At 42.6% G+C, this 16,343-nt stretch overlaps 1 protein-coding gene across 4 annotated transcripts in view; it reads right to left on the bottom strand.

Moving 5' to 3' along the window:
* The window catches only part of MAPKAP1 (MAPK associated protein 1), a 231,184-nt gene extending 226,608 nt beyond the window's left edge, over window positions 1-4,576 (bottom strand). For all 4 annotated transcript variants that reach the window (XM_082656563.1, XM_082656562.1, XM_082656565.1 and 1 more), the window contains exon 1: window positions 4,347-4,576. The gene's annotated coding sequence lies outside the window, so the exon portion shown is untranslated. The remainder of the gene's footprint in view (window positions 1-4,346) is intronic.
* Between the last annotated feature and the right edge of the window lie 11,767 nt (window positions 4,577-16,343).

Genomic DNA, 16,343 nt, shown 5'->3' with positions numbered 1-16,343 from the left:
GAACTGTTCTCCACTGGAGTCTGCCAGTAATCAGTTGTGCAGCTTTAAGCATGTCAATTAGAATCAGAAAGCTTGGCATCCTGAAAAGACCTCACCAAGACTTCAATCGTGCTCCCTCATTATCATCCAGATGGCAAAAAAGATACAAAGATACTTGTAAGTGACTTGACCAAAACCAGAAGGCTGTTAGTGGCATACCTGCATTCAGAATTCAAGTCCCTCTCAGTCTAGTGCACTTTCTACTAAACTGTAATCCACCGGGCACCAATTTCTTCATCTCAAGAGGTTATGATAACCCCCCTTGTTCACTTCATGTACTGTAGAGAGTACCAAAGGAAACAAGAGATCTGGCAGCATTTAAAGTGCTAAGGGCACAAAAGTATTACAAGGTCATCATCACCTCATCCAAACCCCATCCCTCCAGAAATTCAGCCTGATCATACAGTAAAAGCATTTACCCTGCCACTTCCCCAAAGATATCAGTATGAGTGAAATACAACACCCCCTCACCCTAGCAATTTACCAGTAGATTTCTGATCAATAATCACAACAGGCATTGTACCTCCTGCTTTGAACAGTGGGTATCAAAATTTCAGTGAGCAGGTAGGTCAGAGTTCACAATCAGGCAGCCTAAGACTGTACACAGCCCACAAATGTGTTTTGGTCTACATGATAATTTTTTTAAGGGCAGTTTTTTAAACTAAATACATTAAAATCCAGATTTCCGGCATCTCTTGAAAACAATCGGAAGATCTAGAGATACTGGGTCCACTTCCTCACATGGCGACAAGCAACTGGAGCTGAGTAGTGACTGCTGCCTTCAGACTGACTGGTCATGGGCCCTCCAGTTCACAAGATCTGTCCTACTCTATATTACATCATGGGCATTTGAGTTGGAGACTCCTGAGGTAGAGTTCAAAAGAGAACTAAATTAATAAATATTTGTTTACTCTTTTGGCCAACTTTTTTTTTTTTTTTTTGCATTATCAACTCACTAGCTGTATGACTCTTGGGTAACACACTGAACCACTAAGGCTTAGGCTACTCGTGTTAAATTGGTAATACCCTAGCTCACAGAATCATAAAGATTGAAGGAAATAAGGTATACAGAAACATTTAACGATGACTGTAAGCACTCAATTACTTTAACACAAGCTAAAATGTGCTAACTTTTGAGTGAAAAACTTCAAACTCACAGAAAACACAAGGTCAGGGTACCTCCCATAAGAGAAACAATGTAATGTGACAGAATTCTTTGTCATAATAATTTGACATCTATTGCTGCGTCCTTAACAATAAGGCCTACACATCAAAATAACAGATTTACAGCAAATTCAGCTGAAGCACATATAATCTACTGAACTGCAATAGTTTCTAAAGTCTTCAGTTATGAGTCAATAAGCAAAACAAACACCCCACTTAAGTATATATATTTAACGAGACAGATGAGGTGATGAGTTCCCTGAGCACAGAAGCCATGTTCATTCCTCATTATTCCTACTGCCCAGCATGGTGATGGGCACGTTGAAGCTAGGGCTCAAGGGCTAGCTCCTCTCCGAAGCCACAAAGATACAACATGGCGTAGTACCAAAGAGTGGAGTTACCAAAGTCTGGCAGATAATCCCCTCTACTCTCAGCTCCAACAACTGCATAAACTAAAGGAATTCATTTAACCTCTGTGCTCTAGTTTCCTCATCTGTAAAATCAGAATGGTAATAACACCATCCTGTAGAGGAATGAATGAGAATGCATTTAACACAATGCTGGCACACAGTAAGTGCTCATTAGCTACCGTTATCAGTGTTTCCTCCTTTGTGCTCCACAGTACCCTGTGGGGACTGCTATCTTAGTACCTACGATGCTTTACTATGGTTCACCTGCACAAACATGTCTGCCCCATGGGAGTGTCGACAACCTCAGGGTGGGGACCTGGTTATACTCCTTTTTATCCCTGGGTCTAACATTTTCCCTGGCACAGCTGAATGAATCATAGATCTTCAAGGTATTTATTAACAGGAAAGGTTATGAGCAGAAACGGGAAGTGACCTCTCTTGCCCAACACACACGCCCTGACTCTGACCCCCTCCTGACCCTCCAACTTTACTTCCCAGTATTCCCACTGAAAGAAGCAATGGTTTGATTTATTCAGGCTGGTCTACTCACTACTCTAAAACCATGCCGCAGGCATTGCATCTTTGCATCTTACAGCTATTTTCAGGGGAACCTTGCCACAAATCAGGCCCTTTACCCACATTAGCTCACAACACTTCATGAAGTCTCTATCATCCCCCATCTCAAACTATACTTGAAGGAAATGATACTTAGAATTAAGAAACTTGCCAAAGGTCACATATCTAGTAAGAGGAAGGACCAAGAATTGAAGCCAGCATCCATGGTTGTTCTCTACAGAACGTCTGGTCCACTCATTCAATGTTGAGCTGACCCACCTACTACCTTCTTGCCTTGGAAGATTAAGGTCTTCTCTACATTTAAAGGACTATCTGACATTCATATTGACATTGATATTTTTTCTCTTGTATACCTGTTTCAATATGTATTTGCATACAGAGAGCTATGGTGTGAGAAAAGAAAAACACATAATGGAAAAGGCACAGATGTAGGCATAAGACAGACCTGGGTTTGAATCCTGGCTGTCTCATACCAGATGTGTAATTTATCCTGAGCCTTCCTAATCTGTGAATTGAGGTTAAAATGATTAAACAAGAGAAACCTAATATAATCTCCAGTATAGTCAATAACAAAGCTTAGTTAACCCCACATTATGAAACATTACCTGGACATAGTACACTCCTCAAAAGTGAATAATGCCCCCTCTTCTGTGCTACCACTGGATCACAGAAAGAACTCTCCCACAGTGTACATACCATTATGTGTTCGAATTATTTCCTTATCTCACTCACTAAATTGAGCAGACAAGAACTGAGTCTTATTTATCTCTACATTGTCTAGCATGGTACCTGGTATATATCCATACTCAGTAGATGTTTGCTAAGTGAAATAATTGTAGATATAATAATGAGTGTTTATAGGATTCTAGAAAAGAAATCATTTCCAGCTGAGATTGCCCTGAACTGGTTGAGGGAAGGCCAATTTCAGCTGGGCCGTGGTAACATCTCAATAGGTGGGAACAGAAAAGGAGAAATCTAGGCAGAGAGAAAGTCCTACCAAAAAACAACGAACAAAGGAAACAACAAAGGCATCTAGGTCCTACTTAACCAGAGTAAAGGATCTGGGTAGGGGGCCTTTCGAAGCGTAGCTGGAAAGTTAGCCAGGAGCCCGGAGGTGTAGAGGAATGTGAGTACACTCAGGCATCACAGGAGATGAAGGAAGGTATGAACACAAAGCTGAATGGGAAAGGGGCCGCCTGCATGCCTCACAGGCCCCAGCAACCTTGCAAATGTGTAAACTGAAAAAGATAAAACAAATATCAATACTTCATCAACAACTCTTTCAGCGTTTACTGAGCATCTTGTGCGAGCTCACAGAATATGAAGAATAAAACATGGTGCCTTCTTTTCTGCTGTTTTAAATTAGGAATCCACCCCTTCTGCTTGTCAAAATATTGATGGAATGAGAACGTTGACTTCGCTTTAACCGATGTTTGTAAACACCTGTCTCCATTTGACTGTTCACGCATGGGGAAGTTTTGAACTTTGCTGGTTTTGGTTTATAACATGATGCTTTTGCACAGTGCCAGGTATTGGGAGAGGCTTCAAAAATCACTTCATTCAGAATGAAAATTGAGCCAATCTCTGAGTCAACTTTCGGGTCTCCGGTTAAAGTAATGCTCTTGCTTAAACTAAAATGATTTTTTTTTTCCCCAGCCTTAAACAGATTTGGAAGACTCTATGCCACTCCCATAAACAAAAGGCTGAAACAAAGTTCCAGCAGCACTCTGGCTAGAAAAAAACAGTTCTGCGAGGCTGTTTACCCCTTTGGGGCAATGGAGCTAAGGGGAGGTGGGAAACAGGGACTGCACAGACAATGCTTTAAAAACTTGATTTTCTCGTTATGAAGATTAAGACACCTAGATGTTGCCGAGGATACAGCCAGAAACTGCCAGAGTCAACAGTACCCTCCCCAAACCCCAATTCTACCAAGTCCACTAGTTTCTACTCCCCCAAATCACACACCCAGCTGTCAGGCTCATAGCTGCCTCCACGAAAGGGCCAGAAAACGGATGCTCAAGGGAGACCAGAGCAAGGGCCAGACAGGCTGCCCGCTGGGCAGCGCCGAGCGCGGGGGAGTGAGGAAGGCCGCCAGGCTCCTCGGGTGGGCTGCCGGAGGTAGCGAGCGAAGGAGCTAGAGGCTGGGGCAACCTTTACCTGAAGCTGCTGCCACACTACGGGCCGGGTCGGCCCTGGGACACGTTCCTGAGGGGATGGCTCGGCTCCCCCGCGCCTCCCGGCCCCTGCCCGAGCTCCGCACTCTCGGAATCCTCGGGGACTGGCGCTCCTCCCGGCCGGCTCAGCAGCCGCTTTCCGGGCTCGCCTTCATGCCCCTGCCGCTCACCGCCGCTCGCCAGCTGAGCAGCAGCCCTGTTGGCCCCGAGCCCCGCCACGACCCGGAACCGCACTCCGCGCACCGGAAGTCCCTGACCGGGAAGAAGCCGTTGGCTGGGGACGTAGCGCGCAAGCCCCAGAGCCAAGAGCAAGGAGGGAAGCCCTCACGGGGGGCGGGGCCGAACGGGAGGCCGTGCGCGTGCGCACCACTTCCCCGCCTCCGGCCAAGGCCTGGGTGGGAGGTGAGCTGGGAGTCTGGCAATGTATGTTGACCTCCGGGTTTGGGTTGGGTAGAAATCAGCGTCAGCCTTCTCCTTCGAATTTCTTCCTCTCTCTCCCTGCTTCCACGGAAAAAAGCCTTTGGTTCCTCCAGAAATGAGTGATGAGGAAGACCTGGGTTTAAATGCCAACTCTAACCTGCTGTGTATCCTAGGACAAGACACCTCCCTTCTCTGACCCATCCATACAGTGGTTCCAATTTTAAGTATTGCTGTGAGAATCGAATGGGATGATGCTCTAAAAACACTCAGCACAGTGCCAGACACTTAATAAACTTAGTAAATGTTAGTCATTCTTATCTGTAAAATGGAGATAATTATCTTCCCAGAACTGCAGGGAGCTTTCCATGAGATATGTGGACCCGACGCAAACAGGAGCTCATTGTTGGTGATCTCTCTCCCTCTCTCAGGGAATCAGTGGGAGAAACTAGTGTGAAGGGGAAAGAAGGACTCGAGCAGTGCAATGATATCCCTCCTACCTGAGAGGTAGTCTGGAACGTCTCTCTTAAAAATGCACCTTAGCAAAAGAAAGAAAAAAAAAATCAAGGCTGAATTTCAGCCCAGGGGGGATGTTACCCAATATTAAAGTCACCTACAAATACACCATGGATCCACCCCCTTGTATTCAAATATATGATTGACGTCTTAGCTCACATGGAGAAAAAGAAATGCACCTTACCACTCAAATGTGCTTTCTGCACACACACCACCCCAGTTTCATCAGGGGCTTGTTGGAGGTGCTCTGCCAAAGCAAGGGTGTGAACAAGGTTGGATATTCTGTTTTCTGAGGTCACCAGTTTATCTGTCCCCTCCTAAATATGAATCTTCATTTTCACTTGTCTCTTGACCTCCAGTCTGAAGCACAGTTGCCTGATTGTAAAAAACTCAACTGGACCCACTAAGCTTTCTCTCTACAGGTTCTAAGGAGTAAATACCCACTCTACCACTTACAGTTTTTATCACTTCATCTCTCTAAGTTGCCTCTCTAAATTTCCTTATCTGTAAAATGGGCATGACAAAAGTTCTAATTAACCTCACTGGGGGGTTTGTGGGGATTAAATGAGCTAATACATATAGCTCACAAAGAATAGAGCCCGGCATGTAGCTAACATTTACTAATATTTGCATAAAATGCCTACCACTATTACTACACGTCAGTCAGTAAACAGATACTTATTGAGTACCTATGTATTAAGCCTATCCTAGGCACTGGAGATTTAGTGGTGAAAAAGCCAGATAGGGACTCCACCCTAAAGAAGCTTACAGTAAAGTCTGACTATGAATTTGAAATAGTCACTGCAGTAAGTTGGAGTGCAGGGAAATATGATAAGGTTTCAGGAACACTGAGGGCCCCATTGAGAATGGAGACTCTGAATTTATGGTGCTACTAATATGATGGTTGTTTGATTTTTCTATAGTTAGTTTGAACAATTAAGATACAGGCACACAAAAAAATGAGCAATTGGGTTAATCCCAGGAAGACAGTTTGCCAGACAGGTGTGATGGGGTCAAGGAGTTTAAGATCTCAGCTTTTAAGAGTGCTTAAAACAAAAGGCACAGGATGGATGCTCAAGATGTTAAGTAAGAGAATTCTGGAAATGCTCATGACACTGGCCTGAAGGTCCCCAAACAGGTGTAATGGAAGTCACTGATGGTACCAGGCAGAAAGATGGAGGGTATCCTAAGAGATGGGCGCCTTGAACAACATCAGATGAAGAGCCATCCGAGAGTGGGGTCCTGGCTGAAGTGCAAAGGAGGAAAAAGTTTTTGAAGATGAGGCAGTGAAGGAACTGAGATGCCATGTGGCCTCAAAAGCTCTCAGGATGAGGGATGGACATGAGGTGGAAAGGAAACCAGGGGTGCTTCCCAAGCCATTCTACAACTGAGGAAGGTAGTTAGATGAGGAGAAGTGATGACAGGCCAACTGCATGGCTTAGCCTCCAAGGAGTAGGAATTGTATCAGAGAGTGGAAGTGGCTTTAAAAAGTAGAGCTTACATTGACCTATCTCTTGACCTAGGGGTGCATAGAACTAGGACCCTGACAACTGACACACTCAGAAAAATTATATTTTTACAACATACTGAATGTGCTGGGCCAGGGACTGGTTGGGGACTTTGGTAGACATGAGGGCACAGGGACCAGTACTTCAGCATACTTGTGACAATCAGGTTTTCCATACTTCAGCTCCAACTTGGAAAGGAGGTCATGATAAGAGACAGGGGTTCCTTTTCTTCTGGTCCCCAGGACTAGAATGGGAGCAATGGACAGAAGTTCAAAGACACCTACTAGGAACTTCCCTGGTGGCACAGTGGTTAAGAATCCACCTGCCAATGCAGGGGACACAGGTTCAATCCCTAGTCCGGGAAGATCCCACATTCTGCAGAGCCACTAAGCCCGTGCGCCACAACTACTGAGCACACGTGCCACAACTACTGAAGCCCACGCACCTAGAGCCTGTGCTCTGCAACAAGAGAAGCCACCGCAATGAGAAGCCCGCACACTGCAACGAAGAGTAGCCCCTGCTCGCTGGAACTAGAGAAAGCCAGCATGCAGCAAAGAAGACCCAACGCAGCCACAAATAAAATTAAAAAAAAAAGACACCTACTAGCTGTGTGGTCTTCAACAAATGATTTGCCTTCTGTGTATCTGTCTCCTCATCTAGGTTATCGTGAACATCCACTGAGGTAATAATGCATGGAGAGCACTTGGAACAGTGCCTGGCACACAGGGAGTGTTCTGTAAACACCAGCTCCTATTGCCCGCTGCACTGAGACAGGCAGCAAGAATCAAGACCTCTTATACATTTGCTTTCCTCAAATGCAATTGCTGGTGTAATTCCTGCTCAAGCCTCAATTGCCCTTTCTCTCTCCACTCAGTAAACTCCTACTCTCTCTTTCCCTCTCTCCTTTCTTGTAAGTGGCTTAAAACAACAACCATTTATTATTTGTCAAGATTCTGTGGCTTGGTGGGTGGCTGTTCTGCCAGTCTTCTTGGCTCCCTCGTGCACATTCAGTCAGATGGCAGTTAGAATGGCTGGAAGGTCTCAGATGGCTAGAGGTGTTGGCCAGGGCACCTTGGTTTTTCTCCTTGTGGCCTCTATAGTGGCTATTTTGGGTTTCTACATAACAGAGTGGTGGGATTCTTAAAGGATAAATCCCAATGCGCTTTTAGAAAAATGTTTTTATTAAATATATATTGCCATTTTAACCATTCTAACCATTAAGTGTATATATTTTCTTTTTCTTTTTCTTTTTTGGCTGCACCATGCAGCCTGTGGGATCTTATTCCCCGACCAGGGATCAAATCCAGGCCCTGGCAGTGAAAAAACCGAATCCTAACCACTGGAACGCCAGGGAATTCCTAAGTATATCCTTTTTTTTTTCTTTTTTACCAATACCACTGCTGCTGTGGTAGACTTTTTATTTTATTATTTATTTATTTTGGCTGCATTGGGTCTTCGTTGCTGCACACGGGCTTTCTCTAGTTGCAGCGAGTGGGGGCTACTCTTTGTTGCGGTGCTCAGGCTTCTCACTGCGCTGGCTTCTCTTGTTGCGGAGCACGGGCTCTTGGCGGGCGGGCTTCAGTAGTTGTGGCACGCGGGCTCAGTAGTTTTTGGCTCGAGGGCTCTAGAGCGCAGGCTCATCAGTTGTGGCGCACAGGCTTAGTTGCTCTGCGGCATGTGGGATCTTCCCAGACCAGGGATCGAACCTGTGTCCGCTGCATTGGCAGGTGGATTCTTAACCACTGCGCCACCAGGGAAGTCCCCCAGGTATATTCTATTCATTCTTGAAAACCAAATTCACATACTGCTTCTCCTCCTCTAGGAAGTTTTCCGAGATCACTTCTCCCTAACAGGCCACATGAAGAGCTTCATTCTCTGTGTTCAACATTTATCACATTTTCTGTTATTCTTTCAATACACATCTGTCTCTCTGACAGGCCATGAGCAAAGGAACATTTCTTTCTCTCTCTCTCTCGCTCTTTTTTTTAAATATACTTAAAGCTTAAAACACCATAAACACTTGGTAAAATGCATGTTAAATGAAAAGTTACTCAAAACATGCACATGAAATGAAACAACTGGAAATCTTACATTGTTAAGCAGAATTCACATATGGAAAAATCCACTTTTCCAAATCTATGACAACAAGCTGAGAGTGAACATAATAAGATGAGAGGAACTTTCTTTCAAGTCCTGCCAGAGCTGTGGGAAAAGGGAGGCACCTTCTAGTTTCTCTGCAAATGTGTGTTCTTAACATTTTATGTGTGTGATTATGTTTCCCTTCTATTTTCCTAATTTTAGTTTCCTCTCTTTTTGAAATATATTTTTCCTCCCATAGGGAAAACAGGCATTTTTGCTCCTATGGTACAAAGCAATTTCAAGACAACAGTAAATTAAGTGTCAAAAATCCATTCAAACTATTTGAAAGAAGCCTCCAAGAAATGGACACTTTCAGAGCAATATAGTATTTTTTTCAAATTAAAATAACATTTCAATGTGAAGAATTTTTTAAAGCTAACATATTGCTCATAATAAGGTGAGTTTGGTGGGTGGAAGGGAAGCACAATATTAACCAACCAGAAAATCTTAAATATAACACTCTGCAGATACTATTTAAGTATAGATCAGTTCTGGGGTCTTGCAGAGATTCCCTGAGCTTTGTTCTATTGTCTTTTTGTGCTGAATATTATTTCTGGTATCCTTTTTTACATGCTTGGGGTGAAAATGAAACATCTGGCTGGTATTTTAGTATCTCTCTGGCTACATTTATGGATAAATGTAGTCCCTCCCTACATCCAGGCTCTATAACCAGCTTCTAATAGTACCTTTTCTTGCTTTAAAGGTTAGCTAGTCCTGTGAGTTCCAGCTCCTAAATTAATTGATGTTAACAGGACTTAGGATGTAAGAAAACAGACTCGTGTGCTTTGTCGAATGCAACTTCTAAGAATGCATAATTAACAGTGTCTCCATTAATATACAGTATGTTCAACACTGAGACACCGCTATCATAAATAAAGGTAGACATGGATAAATTTATAATTAAAAATGCATTAGAAATTACAAGCATAATTTATTTACTAATGTGCACTGGAATAAATTTTATGTGTAATATTTTAAAACAGGGCATTAATAAATAATAGTGAACATAAAATGTTTTTGCAGCTAAAAATATTTCATTAAATATTAGAAGTGAATTTGCTGCAGAGCTATCATTGCTATGAAGTAAAGTTTATGGAATACAATCACAATGTAGAGGACTGTTTCTTGGGTGTATTCAAAATATCAGAAACAAACAACTGTTTTTCTTTGAAAGTTGACAAGTAGGCTATTCAAAGTAGTGCCTGCAAATGTTTTAAGAATAAAAGTTTAGGATGTCCAAATAGTGAATAATTGATCATTGCTTAAAACAGCCAAGATCCTTCTGATCAAGTACATTTACAGTTTAGTACATTCCAGTCTTATCTACCTGGTTGTTTGGCCCACACTAATTTGGAGCAATTTCTCCCACCTGAGAACCCTATAGGTGTTTTTTTTCAAACTTTCTCTTCAAAACTGACCTTAGCTTGCATTGTGGTTTTGCTCTTTCAAGGGCAAACAATTCCTAGGTGCCAGGCACTCTCCTAAGAGCTCACATGTTTTCCTGACTCCACGCTCTTAACCACTTCACTCTACTGACTCTGTTATTTTAATCTTATATTTATTTCCCTTTCTGAGTGTGCACATCGGGTGTTTTCAATGAGATTGTAAGTCCCACCATACCAACCATATCTGTTTGTCTGATGCCTCTGGAAAGAGAGCTTACGTTTATGGGTAGTATTTTTTGTAGTGGGGGGACTGTTTGTTTGTTTTGTTTTTTCCAGGCAGGAACGTAGTAGGTGAATAACAATGAATGGCATCCATCATTGGTTGAGCCTTGTTCTGAACCTGGCACAGATATACCTAACGGCTTTAGAGACAATGTAATTGAATCCTCACAACAGTCCAATAAATAGATACTGTTCTTATGCCCATTTAACAAATGAGGAAACTGAGCCTCAAAAAAGTGAAGTCACTGGCTCTAGATCATACAACTAGCAACTGGCTGACTTGGAGGCCCCAAGATCTATAATTCCCCTAATAATCAGCAGCCACCGTTCCTAAAACAACCATGTCATTTCCCTAAATCATGTTGCTGTCTAGCATCTCACAATCCTTTCAGCTGGATTTTTTTTCTTCCCCCCCATTGATATCTAATCTAAGCCCTTCCTGCTCCCGTTTACAATAATTCCCTGACGTCCTGTCCTTAGTAGACAAGAACTGATCTTTAAAACACATGAGCAATATCCCTTTAGATGTTTGAAGATGGCTATTAAATTCTCCTTAACCTTCTTTTCTCCATGATACGGTATTAGTAACCCCACTTCTTTTAGCCTTTTCTCACAGGGACTCCTTCTAAAGTATTCCACACCCTGAGCCACACTCCTAGAGAGTGGTTTCTGATTTTCCATATCACAATTCATTATCGTCACTTTCAAAGAGCATTTATTAAGCTCCCACACGTGCATGTGACCTCTGCTGGAATTTATACAAGCCAGGAAAGCAAAAGACGATATCTTGATGGAATCACTCTAAGAAGATGTCTGGGTCCCCAAATAGTGTTCTTTTAAATCCTTCCTGTTACTCCATCATCTTCCCACCTCACCTACCTCATGAGGGGATGATTTACTAAACTAGAAGCAACCTGAGGCAGAGACATATTTCAGTCATCATAGCATCCCTGATGGCTGGAAGAGGAGGAACAAAATAGTAGATGCTCATTATAAATTTGTATTACAGTAGATGAGGATTACCCTTGATAATCTGTCCTAGGCTAACATGCTCCTTCACACATGTTGGGTGACCTTAGTTAGAATAATTATCTCTGCATCGATGGTCCAGAAAAATTGTAATGTGTGTTCAGTATTTCCTGAATGAAAATTAAACGAAGTGGTTGTTGGGACTTCCCTGGTGGTCCAGTGGGTAAGGCTCCGCACTCTCAATGCAAGGGCTCTGGGTTCCATCCCTGGTTGGGGAACTAGATCCCGCATGCATGCCGCAACTAAGAAGTCCGCATGCCGCAGTGAAGATCCCGCGTGCTGCAACTAAGACCTGGTGCAGCCAAAATAAATAAATAAAACACTTAAATAAATACATATTTTTTTAAAAATGAAGTAACTGTTGAATGTGTGAATACTGTCACCCAAATGACTTTGAGCAAAAACAGTGCCTACAACAGTCATGAACAAATGCCAGCTCAGAATTAAAAAGACAAAACAAAACAAAAAAACAGGCAGCCTGAAGGCTGAAACCAGCCCCCACCGTCTTGGCCTGCTGAGGGCTTTTCTGCTTCCCTTGAAAAATTGAAAAGATGTGGCAACGTTGGGTCCACAGCCTACTTGTCAACAATCAGGTGAGTAGTGGCTGTCCTCCTGCTGGGGGGTGGCCGTGATGCAGGCCAGGCATCAGCCACCATCCATCAAGACACTTGGACTGTAGCTCGCTGCACTCATTTGCAGGATCTTCCTGGCCCTGTGGTACTTGAATCTGAGCCCCTTGTCTGGCTTTATGAAATAGCCTAAGAACTAATTTCTGATTTTACATCACAGGGGTATTGATGATGAGGGGTATTGATGGTAGTCCAGGGGGAAGTCTCAGAACCTGCTTCACCTGGGAGAAACTGTTCTGTCCAAACACTGAAGAGACTATAATTCCCAGCAAAATCTGGAGATTATACTGGAGAAGGAGGTTCTAGGAAATAAGGGGGTAGGGTTGTAAATTATTCATCTTTGTATTTCCCAGTTCTTTGCCAAAATCTCAGTACAAAAATGTTGCTTTAGGGCTTCCCTGGTGGCGCAGTGGTTGAGAGTCCGCCTGCCGATGCAGGGGACACGGGTTCGTGCCCCGGTCAGGGAAGATCCCACATGCCGCGGAGCGGCTGGGCCCGTGAGCCACGGCCGCTGGGCCTGCGCACCCGGAGCCTGTGCTCCTCAACGGGAGAGGCCACAACAGTGAGAGGCCCGAGTACCGCAAAAACGAAACAAAACCCTAGCCTTAGCCAGAGCCCCACCACAGCCGCTTGGGACTCACCCCAGCCTGGCCTACCCCTCCTTCCTGATGGGGATGGGAGTAGGGGAGTCAGACAACTCAGCTGTGACAAACCTAAGGACAATTCCGTTTAATGCTCTGACCACATCACGGAAAAGCAAGTTGATTCTCTTAACTGGCAAGTCATTAAAAACTAAAAAAGCATGAACACATTGGGTGTGACTTTTTCCACGTTATCAATTCTGGGTAAAACATTGCTCGTGCTGGCCATTGCAAATTACCTTTCAGGAGCCAGAAGAAGCGTTCTGCTTAGAGGACAAAGGGAAACAATGCCTGCGGAGGACACTCTGGAAGGGAGAAGGGAAATAAAGAATCAGAACTTCATTATCACCAAGAAAATAGTGTGGTTTGGATTTGCTGCGTACAGCATGCTACAAAAACAGAATAAGAATTTAAAACTTGGCTTAGAATTTCCTCCTCACATTTATGGAATACTTACTTTTTTTTTTTTTTTTTTTGCATGCACCATCTCCTTTAATGCTAACACTGACCCTAAGCAGTAGCTACTATAATTGTACCTACTTCAGAGATGCAGAACTGAGGCTTAGAGAAGTAAATTGTTCCAGATCACGTGCAAAGCAGATATTTAAACTCAGGTGTGCTGAAAGCGTCACCTCAACTACAATACACCTATCTGTCTCATAGGAAGACCTTGTGAAGATCAGGTAGGAGAGAAGGTTAAACAGAAGTTGTGCTAATCACTGCATGTTAAACATCCCCTGGAAACACAGACTTTCCTGAGTAGAAATAGTCATCTTCCCCCTACCCTTTTTCAGGCCCTTAAAAGAATACCCAGATAGTAAGATGGTTTCTAACTGGAAGGGGTTGATGCTAAACCACAAAACATTTAAGCCTTATCAACAAGTTTTCCTATGCTATATTTTATTTTGTTTCAATTTTTCTCACTTAATGTAGACTACTGTATTGTTTTATTTCTAAATTAAAATTTTATTTTTCTCAAAGTAATTGTGCACAGAGATTAAAAATAAAATAAGACCAAAAGTCTTATAAAAAAAAGCTCTTATATTGTATTTTCTATTACTTTCTTCTCCCTGATTCTGGTCCTCAGGATATAATTTGGCTACTAGGTTGTGAGATTTTTTAAAGGCCCAGTTTACTCCCTTTCTATTTGTTTTGGGTTGTTGTTGTTGTGTGTGTATGTGTGTGTGTGTTCAGTGAAAATTGTGATAATTTACTCCATAACATTTCTTTTAAGATGAAATATTACTGTTAGAGAAATGTGAAAATGCACTATCTCAAGCTAGCATATTCTTCTTTTGTAATTAAATTTTTACTTTATTTTATTTTTTCGTTACCAAAGTTACACATAAAATTTGTTTAATGAGCCAAATAGTTCTAGCCACAAGTCTGGTGTCTGCTGCATCACGGCAGATCTGTCCTCAGTAGATGAGGGAAAATCGCAACCATTTTGCCCTGACGTGAAGATCCCCGTGGTGCATGATCGCTCGGCAGCATCTGCTTCTTCCCCTCTCAGATGCAAAGCGGGCAGAGTCAACTTTATAAATCCTATTACACAAATGGGCATCTTTCCCCAATGTGTGCATAAGAATGCACGCTTTCTTAGAAAAACTGAGATGAGTGATGAAATACCAAATGAAGCACATTTTTTATTTCTTGCAGTTTGAATAGGGTGTGAGAATACATTTCCTTTTTAGCTGGATCTTAAGACTGGGCCAAATACCTAACTAGGGAAACACTCACACATCCCACAGTACCAGTTGACAAGAAAGACTTTGCTTCCTCCTGAACAAGAAACCCCCAAAGCCTTTCGTTGCATGATTGAAGGTGCCAGGGCTCTTCGGTCACTGGATAATATGTGGTGTTTTGCATCGTGAGGGCTGTACAGGGTGCACGCGTGCTCTGCACAGTGCAAAATCACCGTAGCTACCCAGGAGCTTCCTAATCTGGATGCGTTTGATCCGACAATGGCACAATTTTCAGGAATTGGGCTATTGTTCTAATTGAAATGCTTAAGGTCTTTAAGGTGATTTTTGTTCCTCTGACTTTATGGCCTGCATATTCATTTTTAGTTTTCATTATCTAAGTATACAAGGTATGGTATAGGATCTGAATCTTTTTGAAATTAATTGCCTTGTAAATCAAACATATTTCCATAGAATGCACTTACTCATCATTAGCATGCGAGAGTTTCCAGTAAAATATCTTTAGTATTATTTTTATTATTAACATATTTACACTGTCACTCCAGCCCTGCACCCTTTGTGAATCTGTTTTTAAAATAAATATGACCTGATACCAGAGTGATTGGTGCAATAAAAATGCATGATGTGAAATTAATCAAATATGGTCGGGTTCAATTTATAAGGGACACATTAAGAAAAATTATTTCTTGTTCCGGTATGTCACTCTAGTGAATCAAACAGAGCTGCGTATATTTCAGCAAGAGACATGTAAAATCCATTCATTCAACAAACATTTATTATGCATTTACTGTGTGCATCACAGGGGATAAAAATCAAGCTGAGCAAACAGGAAATTCCCACATGAAACAACCGAAGACCATAAGCAACTGCATAATTGTGGAATATATGTTCAATACCCAAGGATTCCAGAAACAAAAGCTTAAGTACCAGCAGTGTGGAGCCCTGGTTAAGGGTGTGGGCCTCTGGATTTATTTCAGTTTTTTTCAGGAAGTGGCCATCAATTTTTGTGTGAGAAAAATGAGAGCAGAGAGGCATAATTCACTGTGAAGATAGGTTTTATACTCTGTATATGTGAAGGAAATAAATTTCTAATGCAGTAAAATAGAATGGAAAAGAGAAAAAACCTGGCTTGGTCTTTAGAGTCAGACAGACATGAGTTCAAATCTCAGCTCTGCTGCTTACTAGCTGGGTGACCTTGGGATAAGTTCTTTGATTTTGTGGAGCTTTAGGTTTTCTTATTTATAATATGGACATGACAAAATCTTTCTCATAGGATTGTTGTGAGAATTAAATGAGATGATGTCCTCCATAAGCATTCACTAAATGTGTTATCATAGTGGGGCTGGGGGCCGTCAAAGAAGCTGTGCTGGGAGCTGCTATCGTCAAAGTTGTTGGCAAAGATGAATTGTTGGAGATGGTGTTCCGGGTGGAGAAGACAGTATGGACAGAGGCTGGAAGATAGGGCTGGAATCCAAGTATGCCACTCAATTTCAGGGACGGGGTTCTGCTTTCATCCTACTAGAGCCAGTTGGGTAGAGATAAGCCAAGTACTTGCCAGAGAAGCAGATGAGAGGCCTCAAGGATGATATTGCTACCCTTCAGGTGGCTTAAAAATGAAGAATTTCTAGGCAGATTAGCAGGAAGCATCCCTGGAGAACACCTGCAACCAACAAGCCTTAGTGGGATGGAACTCAGGACCCAACACTGTGAGCATCTTAAAAGCTGGGACTT

Source organism: Grampus griseus (assembly GCF_964374135.1).
Source record: "Grampus griseus genome assembly, chromosome: 6".
Classification (NCBI taxonomy): domain Eukaryota; kingdom Metazoa; phylum Chordata; class Mammalia; order Artiodactyla; family Delphinidae; genus Grampus; species Grampus griseus.
This window is presented reverse-complemented; position numbering and strand designations above follow the sequence as displayed.